The sequence below is a fragment of the Catharus ustulatus genome, chromosome 1 (assembly GCF_009819885.2).
Source record: "Catharus ustulatus isolate bCatUst1 chromosome 1, bCatUst1.pri.v2, whole genome shotgun sequence".
In the NCBI taxonomy this organism is placed as follows: domain Eukaryota; kingdom Metazoa; phylum Chordata; class Aves; order Passeriformes; family Turdidae; genus Catharus; species Catharus ustulatus.
Window position 1 is genome coordinate 102,534,137 of NC_046221.1, and position 17,760 is coordinate 102,551,896.

Here is a 17,760-nt window from a genome sequence, read left to right on the forward strand (position 1 = left end):
ATATATATAAAAATTCACAGTCTGGCAGCTATTTGTAAAATGCATATACAATGGATTCAATTGCAGACTCTATTCTGACACAGTTCAGTGTGGGTTTTTTCTATCTTTTCTCTGAACTAGTTCATAGTCTAATATAAATTGAAATGTCAATACCTTGTATGACATTTACCTTGGCCTAGCAGGGGATCAAGAATAAAATAATGAATGGATTTTCTTCCCGTTCAACCAGTCTCTACAGAATGAAGCTCATCATTTTAGCCAAGATTTTTTTTTTTTTTAAACAACGATTTTACTTATTTTTTGAAAGTGCTTTTTCCAGTTTTTGCCATGATCCCCTGGATCAAAAAGCAGTAGCTGCAGAGACATTGGCATAGCAGTATTCCTGGAAACATCTGTGCAAAGGCACCTCTCCTGTGATGAAATGCTGAAAGAGCTGGAGCTGTTCTGACTGAAGAGGAGAAGGCTCGGGAGGGCCTGATCAATGTCTACAAATAGCTGAAAGGAAGGTGCAAAGAGGACAGAGACAGGCTCTTCTCAGTGGTGCCCGGTGGCAGGACTGAAACACTCAAGTCCCTTTGAGCGCCAGAGAACCCTTTTTCACTGTGAGGGTGACAGAGAACTGGAGCACATTGCCCAGAGGGGTGGTGGAGACTCCCCACTTGGAGATATTCAAAAGCCATCTGGACATGGCCTTGCACAACCAGCTCCAGGCAACACAGCTTGAGCAGGGGTGTTGGACCAGAACACTCTCTTCCCACCTTAGACATTCCTGTAATTCTGTGTTTCTGTGGAATCTGTTAAGATGGATTGTGTGCTTCACAAGACATCCAAACCAGCACAACAAACCCAAGGTCTTTTATAGAGTCTTTACCTATAGACCTAAATATCCTTGAGTGTATACATGAGAAGAAAGACAAGAAGAAAATTAATAAAGGAGGAAAATATTAACTGGATTTTGAGTCACAGTGGAAAAAATGCCATATGAAGACAACTCCATGAATTAGAATAATATAATTTATAAATAGTTTTAAAATATTTTTCATCATTCATGATTTCTTTTTTCAGGCAATTAGTAATAAATAGACATCTGTGGATATTAGGGATGCCATTTCATGACTTTCAAGGGCAAAATGAAGTTGCACTTGCTAAAGAATAAATACATGAATATTGCCTAGTGTTCAGTGATTTAACTTCTATGAATGTTCTGCATTTAAAATTTCACACATTTTTTGATTTGTTTTGTTTAATTAGCAGGATGTCAATTCATTATTGTAGCATCCTACTAATGATGGAGGATGCATCCTTTATTTTTCCATACCCCTTTATTAACCATACCTATGAAGCGCTACATTTCAAGAACTGCAGTGACCAGTGAGATAATGTACCTTATTTAAAATTATTTACTTAATTTGAAGCTATGTAAGTCCCCAGAAAGGCACCCTGCCTAACTGAAAGCTTGCAGCTGCAGGATGACACTGGGCACACCCTTCAGTTCCATTGAACTGCATCTCTTCCTCCTCAGTACACATTTAGAGGACTTATTCTACACAACATGTAAGGATGGTTTCAGAGGGTGTCCCGAGGGCTGAAGTTGATAAATTGTGAATTAGTTTACCTGGTAATATTTCATTCCTGATCTGTGCTGTCTCTGAACCTCTCCTAGCAAAAGTGGAGCTTTTACACTCCCCAGGCAATCTGTCTGCTGCTGAGCCCTCTGAACTCACATTTTTCTTGGCAACAGGCAAGAAAATTTGTGTGAGTAAAAAAAGAGTATATTCCCACCTCTACCAGGTAGGACTAGAAAGCACTTTAGCTGGTCCACAGGAATTTCCAAGAGATTTCATTTTTAAAACCAATTAGGATGTTTGAATTTTGAGGAGATAGGGGAAAACAGTGGAACATGCAGGCAGAAAATCACAGCTTTTAGATTCTCATCAGCACTACAGAAGTGTACTGCTGCAAGTTCATGGAGTGTATTAGAGTATTTTATGAATAAAAATGTCATGCCTTAAGACATACTTGCAATTGAGCATACTGCTTAATGATTCTTAATTTTGTTAGTATCTGTAGTTGCTAGATAGAACGTATTTTTCTTATTACTCTTTGGATGGGCTCTTTCACTCTTTCTCCTATTCGAATCCAACATTTCTTGCCATGTGTAACGTAGAAATGTAGCCAGAGCTGATGGTGCCCACCCTGAAATAATTTGGGATCGCTCCCGAGAGAGGCGCGCGCTCCCGGGGCTGGCGGGAGTTACCGGCAGTGCGCAGCGCCCTCCTGTGACCGGCCCCGGAACTGCAGTGAAGGGAACGCCGATGCCGGCAGCGATGAGCCGCACCAGAGGCAATTCCCAAACCTCTATTTTCCCAGCCTTACAGAAACGCTAATACAAGAGTAAAGCTCCAAAGCCATTCAGACCAATTTTTTATTTAGTGACATGTTAGTACAGAACACAAACTGGCAGGATATCTAAACCCTGCCGAGGTATTGCCTTGTCGTGTCCTACTAATCATTCTGCTTGGTAAAACTGATTCATAGCCACAGTAAATGACAGAAACCTTTCGGAGCTCTTGTTTCTTCTAACAAGAGAAGGATTTTTACTAAGAAATAATACATGGGGCATGCTATTATAAAAGAAAAAAAAAAAGGGAAAAAAGGGAAAAAAAGGAATAAAAAGGAAAAAAAAAGGAAAAAGCTTCCTGCTCTGGTCTACATCAGCAGGGCAAGACAACTTTCAGGGAGGCACAGGCAAGGCAAGGGCAAGTCTGAAGGCTGCAGCCACACAGCTGCTCAGGGAATTGCTTGGGTTATGTGGCTCCTCAGAAGCTCTTTTTTGGCCTTAATTTGCTGCGCAATAGAGAAAGCAGATTCAGTCACAGCTCTGCATAATTTCTTGAATTAATGAGACAGTCCCACAACTTTAAAATGCACAAATACACAAAAGATATGTTTATTTCAAGCCAATACATCCATTTAAATCAAATCCACGCAAGAATCTACTCACAGGGCACCTGCAGACCCCCTGGCAGGGAAGGAGAGGGTGCACTCAGGGCACATCACATCCTCATCTGTGCAGGCACCTCTTGAAATCAGCCTCAGTTAGGGACTTCTTTAAACGAGACCAAGCAAAACTAAGACCACTCCAGTTTTCAGTATCCTCATGCTACCCAGCCTCTTCCTTTTACTCTGGTGAGAGCAGCTTATTTCTGGTCCAGCTGTATTCAGATCTGACTTGTTCGGTGGCGTGGATGATGAACTCTGAAGGGGTTCAGTTCCAGTAACCACACTGTCTGTCTGCCTTGATGCAGACATGAGCAAAGCAGCAAACAAATGGAAAATATGCTCGTGTTTTCAGAGGGAGTCAGATCTCTCTGCCAAAAAAAAAAAAAAAAAAAAAAAAAAAAAAAAAAGAATTATCACCTTAACTCATCCTCCATTGGGTGCACCAGATTTTAAAAAAAAATACCAACCAAACAAACACCAAAAGAAAAAAGAAAAAAGCAAAGCAAAACAAAATAAAACAAATCAAAACAAAACAAAAAATACCTGATCAAATTGCCTGAGAAAATTCCACTGAGGCCCTTTTCTGCATGTTTTGCTGGCCCACACTCTCTGTTTCCCCTTTTAGCTCTGCTTTTGCTGTGCACACTTTGCCCTTAATTACTAGCACAAAGCAGTATGGAAGTAGTAAGTTGAGCTATACAGGACATCCCAGTTATGCATGGTCCTGCTTTCAGTTACCACAGACAGACCTAATGGCAATGGTGAATCCCACTAGTACCAGCAGAATTCAGGCACCCCCATCAGGCTCCTCTCCACTAAAAGAACCAGTTTCTGCGTGTCAGTCAAGAGAATCTTGTGAGATTTGTCCATTGCTATACCCACGGAGATGGCCAGAACTTATCAAACTGCATTGATCTGAAGACTGCTGCTTCATGCAGAGCATCATGCAATCTTCCTAGAGGCTGTGTGGAGTGGAATACCAGCACCAAAATCAGACACAATTCCTAGTTGTTTTCAGTACTAAAGTTTTATAGAACAGATAAAACACCTGTTCAAAAAAGTACATTTCTCCATCATTCCTCACTTTTTTGTAACATTTATTATGCATATAAACCAGTGCAGTATCCTCAAAAACCTACAAATTTTACATAGTGTCATGTTATATCAGTTTTTGAATCATTTAGAGCAATAGTATATCTGAAGGCTTACAAAAAGGACAAGGTTATGAAACTTGATATTTACTCTGCTGTTAGGGAACAAAGAGGAAATAACCAGTTATAGATTCTAAACTGTAAGAGAAAATGCTTCCAAACAATCAATCTGGATAATACACTTCTCTTTTTATCATATATGTACCTGATTCCACAAATATTTTACAACCTTTTGGTTTTTTTGTATGATATACATTTTTATAGATAAAAGTATTTCATCACATGAATTAACAAAATTGTGAAGCCCAGAACACCATAACTCCCAAAACTGAAGAAGCAACCTGAAATCACTTTATATACTTTTCCTTCTAAAACATCTTTTTAGGTTTATTTAAAATCAAAACCAAGAAGTCTAGCTCTCTAAATGTGACTTATAATTTTGGTACACCTTGTACCATTCTTGTTCATTTATACATGTCATGGCATCTTTAAAAATGGTGATAATTAAACTAAGTGCAAATACAAGTCCAGTCCTATTAAATTTATTATGAGGAAGTATTTGTAATCTCTACTGTGTGATTTTCCCTTATGCTATTTCTTTCTCTAGGAAGATGCTTGAAGAGAATGCTCCTGTTGCAGTTTTTTTCTGGAGACTTCTGCATCTGCATGTGAGTTTATTCACCAAAAATTATAAACATAACAGAGCATGACAAAGATACCAATCTTTTAGATTATTTAGCTTATAACTAAAGTTACAAAGTTTTATTTTATAAGCATCAGTATTGATTACCACAGCTGGTAATGAGGCATAAATGTCCACTTCCCTTGTAAAGTCTTGAAAATGTCAGAGGAAATAGAAAATACTAGTTTATCTCTCCAGAGAGATTTCATCAGCTATAAAGACTGTTATGGATGTTGGTTTGCTGATGTTGGTTTGCTTAAGTACTGAGTATTCTCAGAGAAATTGAAAGCAGTCCAAGAAGTCATCAAGAAGTCAGATACAAAACCCATAGGCCACTAGAAAGTGGTTGAGAGCAGGAAAAACTATCAAAGGCATCTCTGTATTCCTCTAACCACTAGAAATGCTGTTTGTACAATGCGTATTCTACATATATGTTCATAGCACACTAAAAAAAGCCTTCCTTTTCATTCACTTTTTCAGAGATGGTATTCACAGTAGTGATATATTCCCTAACAATGAAAGGAGACCACTCCAGAAGGATATTTCAGTCTGCTTGTCATTGCTAGTCAATAGACTGACAGAAAATGAAATGTTGGTTTTAATTGCAACTTTCTTACTGAAAATGTATGTAAGTGACTGAGCTCTGAGACAGTGTAGAAGATCTCAAAAGATTCTTGATAAGACACTTTATGGAGTTGCAGTCTCTTCCTCTTGCCTTCACTCCCCCATGGAAACTCACATCCTGTGCTGCAAGTCAGTGAAACCAAATGAGTTCTTCTATTCTCTGGCTGGGCCCAAATTCTGTTTAAACTTATCTCATTGATAAGATAATTATTTTTATTTCTGCTTTATATTACAGCAAAACAGAGTCAAAGAACACTTTGGAATTCTTTTCCCAGTCTGATGCCAAACAAGTTCTAAATCTGACAGGCAATTACTTTTGGGGGACAAAAGTAAACAAAGAACAGGAAGGTTTAATTATTTGTTATATACCTTTAAGTGCATTTATTTGCAATATAGTACATGCTTCAAAATCTTGCTCTAACTAAACAATTTTTTGTTCCCACTATGGCTTAACTCCTGCAGAATGGGCTGCTTTGCACAGACTAGCTCTCATGTCTGAACAAAAACTCAACCTCAGATCTGAAAAGTCATATGGAAAAAAAGTGTAATAATCCAGCAATATTTCAAGGGAGGTGAATTCAGCATACTTGAAGAGAAATTATCATCAGATCTGACTACACCTGATTATATTCTGTATCAGCACAGTAGTACAGGCACATAGTGTGTTTCCATAGGTCTAGTGCAGGAAGTGGAATCCTGTTCCTTTTCTAAATATTGTCTTTTCGAAGGACATAGGCCATATTTCACCTATCACATAAAAGAGTTACAAAAATGGAGAGGTTTGTTGGTGGATTTTTTCACATCTGTTTATTTGAAGTTTGTACAGTAAATATGTTGTTTAATGTATACTGTGGGCTGAAGTATACAATTGTATGCTCTGTGTTAGAATGTTAGCAAAACCATACATTTCTGGCTTTAGTAAAATAAAGACTATCTAAACACAGAAGCATTAATAGAATGGCCCAGGATACCCTAGAAATAAGAGAAAATGATTGTTTTTGAGCACTGAGAACATGTTTGGAGTAGTCAGATTTTCACAGAAACCTCTACCATTACAACAAGCAGTCAGAAGTAAAATGTGTCATCTGCCACTCCTGTTTTTTCTCATTATTCCCAAAATCTAACAAAAATCTAGCCAAAATTATGAATTGTCTAAGCTTAAAAGAGTTGAAAAGTAACAAAACAAATGTAGCCTGAGAATGCAGAGTGTATGGAGGGGAAGGGACAGATGGTATATCTTCAGGCTTGGGAGGCTTCCCATCCATAAGCCAAATCTGTTATCACTTTGTCATGGGTGTGTCAAGAATATGGTGTCTTTAGACATCTACAGCATATGCAAACAGAACTGGAAATATAAAATAAACATAGCAGATTATGACTTGCTAGTTAGCTATACCTGAATTCCAGTGATAATCCTGGCAGGACTGCACTTCTGCATGGAGTTTTTGGTACATCTGTTACCATGCAGTCAAAGCTCAAGCATTTTCTTCTTCATCCGTTCATACCTGGAGTGACACTTCAGAGAGCTCTATTCAAAGGGATTGTTTGTCTGCTAGAAAAAGGAAAAAGGTAAAAAAAAAAAAAAAAAGAAAAAGAAAAAGACGACAGATAAAAGAGAATTATGGTATAAGAGAAAAAAAATCATTATGGTCAATTCAAAATCTCTCATCTCAAGGCAGGTAGTCATTTTCTTTTAAAATGTTCTTTTTCCTACTGTTTCTTATCAGACTAATTGCGTAAAAGAGTTTTATTTCTGGCCTATTGCAGTTGGTACTTGTTGTCAGTATAGATGCACGATGCACTGGAAAATCTCCCAGAGATCATCTCTGATTTTCCAAACAGAAATACAGCAAATAGTGTCATTTGCTTTCTGCTTCCTTCTTCCACAGCTATGGAAATAACATTTTCCTGGAACACTGTTGTACAAATTCTGAACTCAACATGACTTCCAAGGTCCTCATATGTATAGTTTAGTTCAGTGGGTTTCCAAATAGGAGATCCAAATGAGTGCTATATTATATTCTTAAAAATTAATCAAAATGTGTAAAGGAAAATAAAAAAAATTAATAGACTGTATCAATTGATACAAAATTGTTTCTACATAACTTACAGGACTATTTGCTGCTAGATTTTAATGATGTGTCAATCAGAAGTTGCAGAAATGCTACTGCTGATAGTAAAGTCCTCGTACTTTTGGCACATTTCAGCACACTTCTCTACCGGATCACAACCTGAGTACACACTCATAAGACAGACCTCTTAGTTCTAACAACTGTTTTGATAAGCCTTTTCTCATGATAATGGGTGAAAAATTATTTCATCACTCCAGTTAAGGGAAATATCTTGGTTTAGATGTTGGATCAGGTAGTAGTTTGATTCAAATGTCATTTTACCTTCAAATTAATTTCAAGTCAATGCAGTGATTAAATGCTTTCACTGTGTACTCTCTTTTGCCAGAAAATAAATATTCTTCCTTCCTGTTAGAAGAGCAGCTCTTTCAGCATCTTCAGAAGCAACCTGGTGAGAAAATAATATAACACCCTTTTTCCTTCACAGCTTGCTTAGGTATTTTAGGTGTGATGCTCAAGTTGCTTACGACTGTGACTTCTTGCAATGTGTAGTGTTCCATACCACCACTGCTATTTAAATTACATCTCATTTGCTGCTGATTCGAACATTCACACTGATGATTCAGACATCCATCTGAACAACCTTCAGGAAGTAGAAAATCACAAGTGAGCACAGTTGCACAGAGCAGGGTTACAAAGAAATCAATTACAGATGCATACAAAGGTGGATCACTGCCTGTCACACTCATAGCAGCATATAATAGCACACAGGAAATGGTGCTTAAAGTCATTTTAAGCACTACAGTTAATGGCATTTGCCATAATACGTTACAGCTGAAACTTCAGAGTACAATGCTGCTGTACTGACTGTATTTTAACCACTGAAGTCAAATGTCAGCTCTTCGTCTGCAATAAAAGCAATGGCTACGACACCCCTGGCTGAGCTAGTTTCACCCAGCTGATGACAGGAAGCAAATTTTAGTGTTCATTGAGCATAATCCCACTAGTTATTTCTTGCCATTCCTTCAAAACTCACTATTCTACTCATTCTGAAGTGTGGATTTATCATTTTCAACAGACTGAGGATGTATTTAAGATAAATATTCACTGCCGTACTTGGTGCTTATTTGGCCTCAATATATGAAACAGTATTCATATGAATAAGCTAATTCTTCCAAATTTTAATTCATTAATTTTTTAATCACAACTTTTCTCTATGATACACGCATTTCCTAATTTTCATAATTCATTTTATATTATGGCATTTTTACTTCACTGAAAAGATACCAGATACTTTTTATGGATTCCTTGTCTTCTCAGAAATTGTAGCAACTTGCCTCTGTGAGAAAAAAACTGTGATGAGGCAAATAAAAATACTCACACTTAGCACTGAGTCTGAAGTTTTAAACCTCTCACAGAGAACTGAAATCATTACTGGTGTACAGTGAGAAGCATTCACAATGAAGTGAGAGAAGAAAATACAGTTTAAAGTGGAAAATAGGTCACCTTCACCATACAGCATAAAGGACCTATAACACAAAAAAATTTTCTGAGATCTCAGCCCCTTGTTGTACATAAAGAGATGACACCATAAAGAAAGAGAGTACACCTGAAACCCAGAAACACACTCTGTCCTACAAAACTGGCTTATCACTTCCACCTGATCCTGTTTATAGGTGGTCTGAGGCTGGCACCACTTCTTAGGCACTACTAAAGCAGGTCTCCAAAGTGCGCAGTACTTTTATCACAAGGAAGTATCTTTACTAAAGAAAATATAAATATTTGCATTATGTTCAGGTGGAGGGAAAATAGATATTTCTCAAGCTTATGTCCATTTTTTCTACTTCTTAGAAACAGTATCACTTTCCAGATAATTTTGAAAATGTTTGGCTCATTTTCAGATTGTGTTAACTGAGTGCCTTTTTCTAATAAGAAAAATATTGAAGCACAAATTCCAGTTTCAACGTTGCTTCCATCTCATGCATTAATACAGGGAAAATTCAACTCTTTGTAGCCCAGAATATGATAAAACTGTAGAACATATAAAATTTCTGCATCAACAAACTGTTAAATTTGACAATCAAATTAGCAAGAATTTTTCCACTAACAACTTCTACCTGTAATGACTAATTAACATTTTTTGAGAAATCTATTCAAAAAAGTTAGCAATGTCTTTTCTAAATTACTGAAATTTTTACGTGTCTGTTGTCTGAGACCTATATAATCTCATTTCCTACAGAATGCATATTTACCTCTATTTTGTCCAATTAAAGTGTCTCCTTTAATCTACATGCTCTGGCACTAGTTTTTGTTAACTAAGTGTCGGTTCTTTAACTGCTTTGCCATAAGTTAGTCAATTAATTTAACAAACCCATGATTTTCACATTGTTCTCTAAATTTCTTATAGAAAATACTGTATCTTGGCATCATAAAAAGTATGTGTTCCTAAGACTAAAGAAGTCTTACAAAATAGCTGGAGCACCTGAAATGCTCACCACCATCTGAGCAGCAGTAAATGGAGTGTTACACCTAAGTTCACTTCTAAGATATAAAGGTTCTCATTTGACCTTTCATCCCCATATGTGCATTGGTTAGATACTTCTCATAAGATACTGACATTTCATTGGGATTATACTTACATCATTCATCACACAGGTGGTATGCTGTTAAATACTAATTTTGTAGGTACCATAAAATGCATTGTAAGGATACTACTGACTGTCTACTTTTCAAGAGCATAACCTTAATGTATTAGTGTTTTGTCATTTTATTGTTCTTATTAATATGAATGTTTTCTCTCATATTAGGATGGAGGATTGGAAATAGCTTGGTTTTTGGATTATATTAATTATTATATGCTTATGCTTATGTCCAAACTCCTGGTTCTTAGTTTTGCAGTTTAAATTACACTTGTACATATAAGTTAAGAGAGTTTTATATAAACATTTCCAAAACACATTTGAGTTTTGTACCTACAAACAATAATTGCCATTTTCAATATAAATTATAAATAAATACTTTAGCATAACAAAGAGAAAGCTGGATAATAGCCAGTCTTTAGAACTATACCATAAATTTTATGCCTTTGTGAAAAGTTCTGCTTAAGCCCGCCTACAAATAAGTAACTGTTTTATTTTCTATTAACAGTTAGTTTTAAAACTCTACTGCTGTATTCTACTTCAGCCAAGGCTGCGGAAGTTGGAAATCCCCTTGGGTACTGAGCAGTCATTCCAAAGGAGATTGTGGGAACACTAATGTGAGTGTCAAGGCTCACAGCAGCATCCAAAACTCAGTTGTCCCCCTACAGCATTTCTGCCGATTTTCTGTGTTATGATTAAGAGTGTAAGATTTGCAAACATGCTATTTCACAATAATAGTTGCAAAAAAAAAAAAAAAAAAAAAAAAAAAATTAGGTAAGGAAGAAGAAAAAGTTAAATCTATCTAGAATTCCAAAAATTCATTTTCTGACAGTATTTCCTCACTGACATTTATGTCATTTTTAAGTCTTGCTGACCCTAGAAAGGCCTACTGTTTGAGGAGTTTAATACAGAGTACAGCAGAGCTGACTGCTTCTGACACACATTGAATTATCTTCACCACATACAAAACAAGCAGGATTTTCAAGTATCACCAGTCAAATTACTGATCAATTTTTTGACATTGTCCAATAAGGACTAATACAGACTTTATTAAATGTTTAATATTTCATGGAATCTTTTCTACAGGATCCTTTCACTAAACTGATATTAAGCTTTATCTTTCTCAGGTCAACTCTGTAAAAAGTTTTTGTAATTAGAATGGAAGAAAGGTGGAAACTTAAATAACATTTTACATATCACCATCTATATTTAACACTCAAAAATTTTCTGTAGACATATTGGTATAAAGATAGTCAAAACTTTATGAGTACAGGAAGTACCAATAGTTTGATTAAGAGAGAAACTGGTAAGGTAGAAAATAATTTAACTGAAGCAATACAGGGTAGATGTTGAATGGTAACCTCAGCTTTTAATTAGGCAATGAGACAGATGAGGTCAGGTTTAAGGTCAGGTTGCACAGAGGTGTAATCATCCTGATCTAGTTGAAGATATCCCTGCTTACCACAGGGGGGTTGGACTAAATGAGCTTTAAAGATCCCTTCCAACCAAACCATGGCATGATTTTACATGCAATAATGTGATGGGCAGACAACAATGTGGACCAATCCCATTATGAATCTGATCAAGAAGTACATCATCTTACTCAGATATGAAATTAAAGTCAATATTTTCAGGGTTTTGATGGTGTCTACTGCATTGTATTTGGAGCTTTTTCTTTTATAATTGATCATTTTTACAGCTTAGAAATCATTCAATCAAAATTGTTAAAATAGGTCTTGTGAGTAAGGTTCCCTGTAAATGTTTAATTAAGGTCTCTTCTCTTGCACCTCTTATTTTCTGTGATGCTGAAGGCCATTTCTGAGTGCATCATTAGTATACTTCCTGAGTGATAATCATTATCTTTTCTCATTTAAAGGCTTTGCTGATATTTTGAAATAAGAACAGAGTCTTATTGCACGAATTAGTTAACAGGTCTTGTGTTGGTATAAGAAGAAAGGAGATACTGGAAAAATTCTGAGGCTCACTGCAAGATTTTTTTACAAATGCTCAACAGCATGGATGTGAAGGGAGGGCAGGATTGTCATTTAGGCCACTAAGACAACAGATTGATGTTACACATACATTTGTACTTCAGGCCTGCTGGGCTCCTCATCTTACAGCTGCTGTGCTCAAATGGGAGCACAAAGGGGTCTCGGGTGGGATATGTGACAATGACTCAATGAATTCAGCTACAAAGTGTCCTAAACATAACCTGTGCATTCTCACTGTTGCTTATAACCAGCCTCTTTTTGGCAATAAAGCCAACTAGTTTAGTAATTGGTAGATAACACAACCAACCTGGATGTGTGATTGCCTGGTGCAATTAATTTTATAATGTAGTTCAAGTCCACACCAGCCCAAATTTAAGATACCAGAGAGATACTCACCCTTTCCTTTCTCTTTGTACCAATTGGAAAACCTCAGCAGTACCAGGAAGCCAGTCCTATATTTCAGAAAAAGAAAAGCTGATATTTTTTGGAAGCATAGCCTCCTGCTGTTAGAAGTATAGAAAATCAAGGATTTGCCAGAAGAGATGAAGCTTGCTTTGAAAATACACAGCTGACACCATGATGATTTAACAGTTCAGGAAACTGAAGCCCCCTTCTTTTTTTTTTTTTTTTTTCCCTTGTGAAACTACAGAAAAAACAAAGTTTTAGGAGATCAGGCTCAAAAAAATCACCCTAGAAAGCAGAAGAAGCCACCTCCTGGAAATGTCATTTCTGTTCACATGTGTACACAGCTCAAGAACCATGTGGGGATACTGAGCCCTGTGAGAGACATGATATTCTAGCGTTATCCTAGCATAGCCCCTTGAAAGCAGCTGGATTTCCTCCTTGGACTCAAATAGTTCTGCAAAAGATACTGAAATTAAGTCTGTACAGCATTACTCATTTGTTGACCCTCATTGCTGCTGCTGGAACTATTAATGGGCCACAATTCCAGTAGTAACTGGTATGTTTCCTTCCATTTACTTATATTCACAATTAAACTGGAAATAGCCTTTAATTTTTCACAAGGAACTAAAGAGTATAATTGGATTTTATTAAAATAAATCACTCACAGCTTTTAATGCAAATGCATGGGTAACATCAAAGACACTGAAAAGCTTCTGAAAAAAATAATAATAAAACTGTGGATCAGTCTCACAAGTTTAACTGGCAACTTTTCCCCAGCCAGAGGGCCTGTTCCATTAAAACATGGCAAATACATAGCAGCAGAAAAAGAATAAAGAGAATTTTCAAGAGGTGACTGCTAGATCAACACCACAAGAAGTTACTGAGTTTGATAAAGAAATGAGACATCAAGGGTAGAAGGACTACAGAGCTGCCTTTCCTCTATAATTATCAGAGAGAGCAAAATGTGCTACAGGGGGATACAAACCAGGGCAGCTTGCAGGCAGAGTAGTGCTGTAGTTGCAGTTTCAGACCCAGAGTTAAGATATCATAGTATCCCAAAAAGTCTACCAAAAAAAAAAGAAAAATTGAAGGAAGGATAAAAGAGGCAAAACTTCAGAAAGCTGCAGGTGAAGACCAAGCCACAAGAGAGGTGTTAAACTTGTGTGATGATGAGCTCATCATTTGAGATTCACAAATATCAGTCAATGCCAGCTGACATTTACTGGTATTTACATTCTCTACTGAGCTTTCTGATCTCAAACTCCAAAATCTGATTCTTTCACACACTTTATGTCTTTCATCCTTTCTCATTTTTACTTCATTTCTCCTAATGATTCTCATTCTGCCAGTCACCATCCCATTTTATTAACCTGTATTTCAAAAATAAGTATAAATCAATAGTTGGGGAGGAAAAAAAATAGAGACATTTACAAGGCAGACATTAGTGATCAGAGTTTTACAAAAAAATGTAACAAGACATATAGGAAGACTTTAATTAAAATGACTAAAATACTTGAAATATCAATACCATTAAGTAAATATTAATAGCTAGTTTCTTTATTCTTACCTATCCTTAAACCTGGCAAAGCATTTGTGTTGATACAGACCTTCATAAGTATGCTGACCATTTACTACCTCTGTACTTTAACTCTCTTAAACGAGAAGTGAATTATTGTGTTAGTGGTATACTAGCAAATTAAACTCACCCTGTTCTATAGAATTAGGCACCAGAAAATTTTCCAAGACTTCAGAGGATATACTTTAGTTTCATATTGCTTGAAGATCACAGAATCCTGACAGAGGACATGGAAAAGCTGTCATTGCAAGACCACTTGGTGATCTTTGCACAATCATTGTGACTGAGAAAGGTGTCTGAGGACAGGAAGAAAGAAAATGATGCTCCTATCTTTGAGGACAGTAAAACAGAGCCAGAGAACCCAGCCTTGGAACCTGATGAAGCAAGTAATCCTGTAAGCCACGTGAACAAGAAGCTCATCAAGAGTAGTTGTTATGGTACCGTCATTGGTACTTGACCAATCTACTGATCACCTAGTACAGTGAAATGACTGGCTTAGCAAATGAGGACACAGTAGAGGATATCAATATCCTGTACTCTCAAGTATTTTGACTTCAGAAAGGCTTTTGACACTGTCACCCATAAGATTCTCAGAGAGAAACTGATGAGGTATTCACCAGACAGACAGACAGCAACAGAGGGAAAACCAACTGAATGGACAGGCCCAGAGAGGGGGTGGTTGGTGACCCTTAACACCAACCCTAGTTGGAGGGCAATGACTACCAGTGTATCCCAGGGGTTAATGCTGGCTCCAGTCCTGTTCAATTCATGACCTAGATGGTGGGGCAGAGTGTAGCCTCAGTAACAACCACACAGTAGGACTAGGAAGTCTGTCAGGAGGTAGAAATTATATAGTGGGCAGTGAGAGACATTGAAAACTGAGCTTTTGAGCTCTGTGGGTTGGGATCAGAAACACAAAATCCAGCTGGGGACCTCTTACTAGTTGCATGCTCCAAGGATTGCTGCTGGGCCAATCCTATGTACAGTAATTTCACGAATACAAGCCGCAGCAATTTGACAAAAATTTTGGTGGAAACCCGGAAGTGCGGCTAATAGTCGGGGGCGGCTAATATATGAATAATTTTCTGACATTTACAACCCCAGACGTGCCAGCCAGGGCGCCGAGCCAAGCACCTGCCAGTAAAAGCCAGCATTCCGCGATTGTTACAGTGTTACTGTGTTGCCCTGGCTCCCTGCAGGCAGCACGGGGGGCGGGGAGAGAGGCAGGAGAGCTCTCTTCTTCCCTCCTCTGCCGCAGCCCAGGGGAGGACGGGGGAAGGCGCGCCGCTATTGCCGCGGCCCGGGGAGCCGACGGGGGCCCTGTGCCGTCATTGCCGCGGCTCGGGGAGCCGACGGGGGCCCTGCGCCGTCATTGCCGCGGCTCGGGGAGCTGACGGGGGCCCTGCGCCGCCATTGCCGTGGCCCAGGGAGGACGGGGTGGGGGGCGCGCCGCCATTGCCACGGCCCGGGGAGGAGAGGGGGTGCTCTGCCCCCGCCCTCCGCCGCCGTGGCGGGAGCAGGGGGTGCTCCGTGCCCGGCCAGTGCTGCGGCGCGAGCGGGGTGCTCTCTCCATGCCCGGCCGGCGCCGCGGCAGGAGCAGGGCCGGGGCGAGCGAACCCAGAGGCGGCAGCCAGCCCCGAGCGGTAGCGCCGGGCTGGGCCACCTGGCCCCGTCAGCAGCCCCCAGCGGGCCGAGCCTGCACAGCCTTAGTTGAGCCAGTAAACCCCCCGCCCTGCCGCCGTTCTGTTACTATTTGGCAACTTTGTTGCATGCGGGTCCTCGCTGCGAACGACAGAGCGGCTTATATTCAGTTGCGGCTTATTTATGGACAAAAACCGAAATATTTGCCAACACCCAGAGATGCGGCTTATACTCAGTGCGGCTTGTATTCGTGAATTTACTGTAACTGCTTCATTAATGGCTTGTATGATGGAACAGCACAGATGATATTAAACCAAGTGGAGTGGCTGATACACCAGAGTCATCTTGACATTCAGAGGGATCTCAACAAGGTGGTAAAATGAGATGACAGGAAATTCATGACGTCCAACAAACACCAAATCCTGCACCTGGGTAGGAACAGCCTCATGCACAGGATAGTTGGGAGTTGACCAGCTGTAAAGAAGCTTTGCAGAGAACTACTACTGAGTCCTTCCTGACCATAGGCTGACCATGAGGGGATAATGCCTCCTCTAGCAAAGCAGGCTAGAAATGATATTGGGTCTGTTAGGAGAAGCCTTTCCCACAGACCAAGAAAGGCACTGAGGAGCCCACATCAGGAATTTTGGGCCAAATATTGGGCTCCTCAGTACAGAGGAGGCATGAAAATACTGGAGAGAGCTCAGTAAAGGGCCACAAAAATGATTAAGTCTCCATCATTCTTATCCACATGTGTATATATATATACAGTCATGATGGAAGGGAAGAAGTCAAACTCTTCTGGCTTCTGTCACTCTGCTGATGCTCAGTGACAGGAAAAATGGCAATGGATACCAATTCAGAGAGGAAATTCCATTTAATTGTAAGAAAAATCCTTTTCACCATGTCTGTTTTGGAATACAGCTTGGTCAGAGAAGTTGTGAAGTCTCCATGCTTGGAGATACTCAAAATACAACCAGACATAGCCATTAACAATTAGCTCTAGGAAATCCTGCTTTTAGCAGGGACGTTTGGCTAGACCACGCCCAAAACTCCCTTCCAACCTCAGCGGTGCTGTGATTCAAAGTGTAAATACCACATACCAGTATTTCACATTTCCAGAACTAGAACATATGACTTAAAAGAAAGTACGAAGAGATGAAGTTGATGTCTACATTGCCACTACTGTATAATACTCACAAAATATTTGTCCTGATAAATGATTTTAAATCTTGGGGTTACCTATTTATACTCTGTGCTAAAATCACTTTCATTTTAGCCACCAATACTGATTTTCAATTTTCAGTTTCTTTTGAACTTCAGAAGCAGAGAACTTTCTGCTTATTTCAGATGTGCTCAGGTGGGTATACACCAATATTACAAGAGAACTTGATGAAAATAAAGAAATAGTCCTATGGCTAAAAAAAGATGGTGTGTTTTTTCTAAAAAAATACCCTTATAAGCTTGCCCTGCAGTTAAACTGCTATAGCAAACAGTAATAGTCCATTCACATCTATTATAAGAGCAGTATCACCTGCGGTTTTATTGACTGTCAGAAAACAGGTCCCATTTTGTGAAACAATAAAAATCAAATTTAGTGTAAAATCTCCCAAGGTTGTAGCCTGTAACCTCATAACATCAGAAATGGCAGCAGTAAGCTTTTTCTTCTCCTCCTTTTTTCAGTTCAGACTGCAAAAGAAACCAAAGATTATATTCCCGAGCAAGAAGTCCTGCAGACATAGACATATTGCCATGCAGAGGCACAACAAAGGCACCAGAAACTGTTTTCAGTTTGCTTCTTTTCTTAGTGGTCTACACTTCTAGCCAACACAGAAAGGCACAGCCTCTCAGTCCAACACTCACAGGTAAATTTTAAGGACTAAACAAAATATAAAGCATTAAGAACACAATGTAATTTTGCTTTTCTTAGTCTCTAATGTTTTCGCACTTGTGTTCACACAAATAATTATGCAAACATAGTG

The 17,760-nt window shown here is 38.7% G+C and overlaps 1 long non-coding RNA gene across 3 annotated transcripts in view; it reads right to left on the minus strand.

Annotated features, from left to right (window-relative positions):
• Positions 1 to 2,401: 2,401 nt before the first annotated feature.
• Positions 2,402 to 17,760, minus strand: part of LOC117001592 — a 32,700-nt gene continuing 17,341 nt past the window's right edge. Inside the window, exons 1-3 of one of the 3 annotated variants that reach the window (XR_004419072.1) lie at positions 7,854 to 8,649; positions 6,857 to 7,009; positions 2,402 to 3,371 (exon numbers count right to left, since the gene is read on the minus strand). This is a non-coding gene — a long non-coding RNA (uncharacterized LOC117001592). Of the gene's footprint in view, positions 3,372 to 6,856; positions 7,013 to 7,853; positions 8,650 to 17,760 lie in introns of those variants that run through there. The other 2 variants (XR_004419069.1, XR_004419070.1) reach the window with 2 other exon arrangements.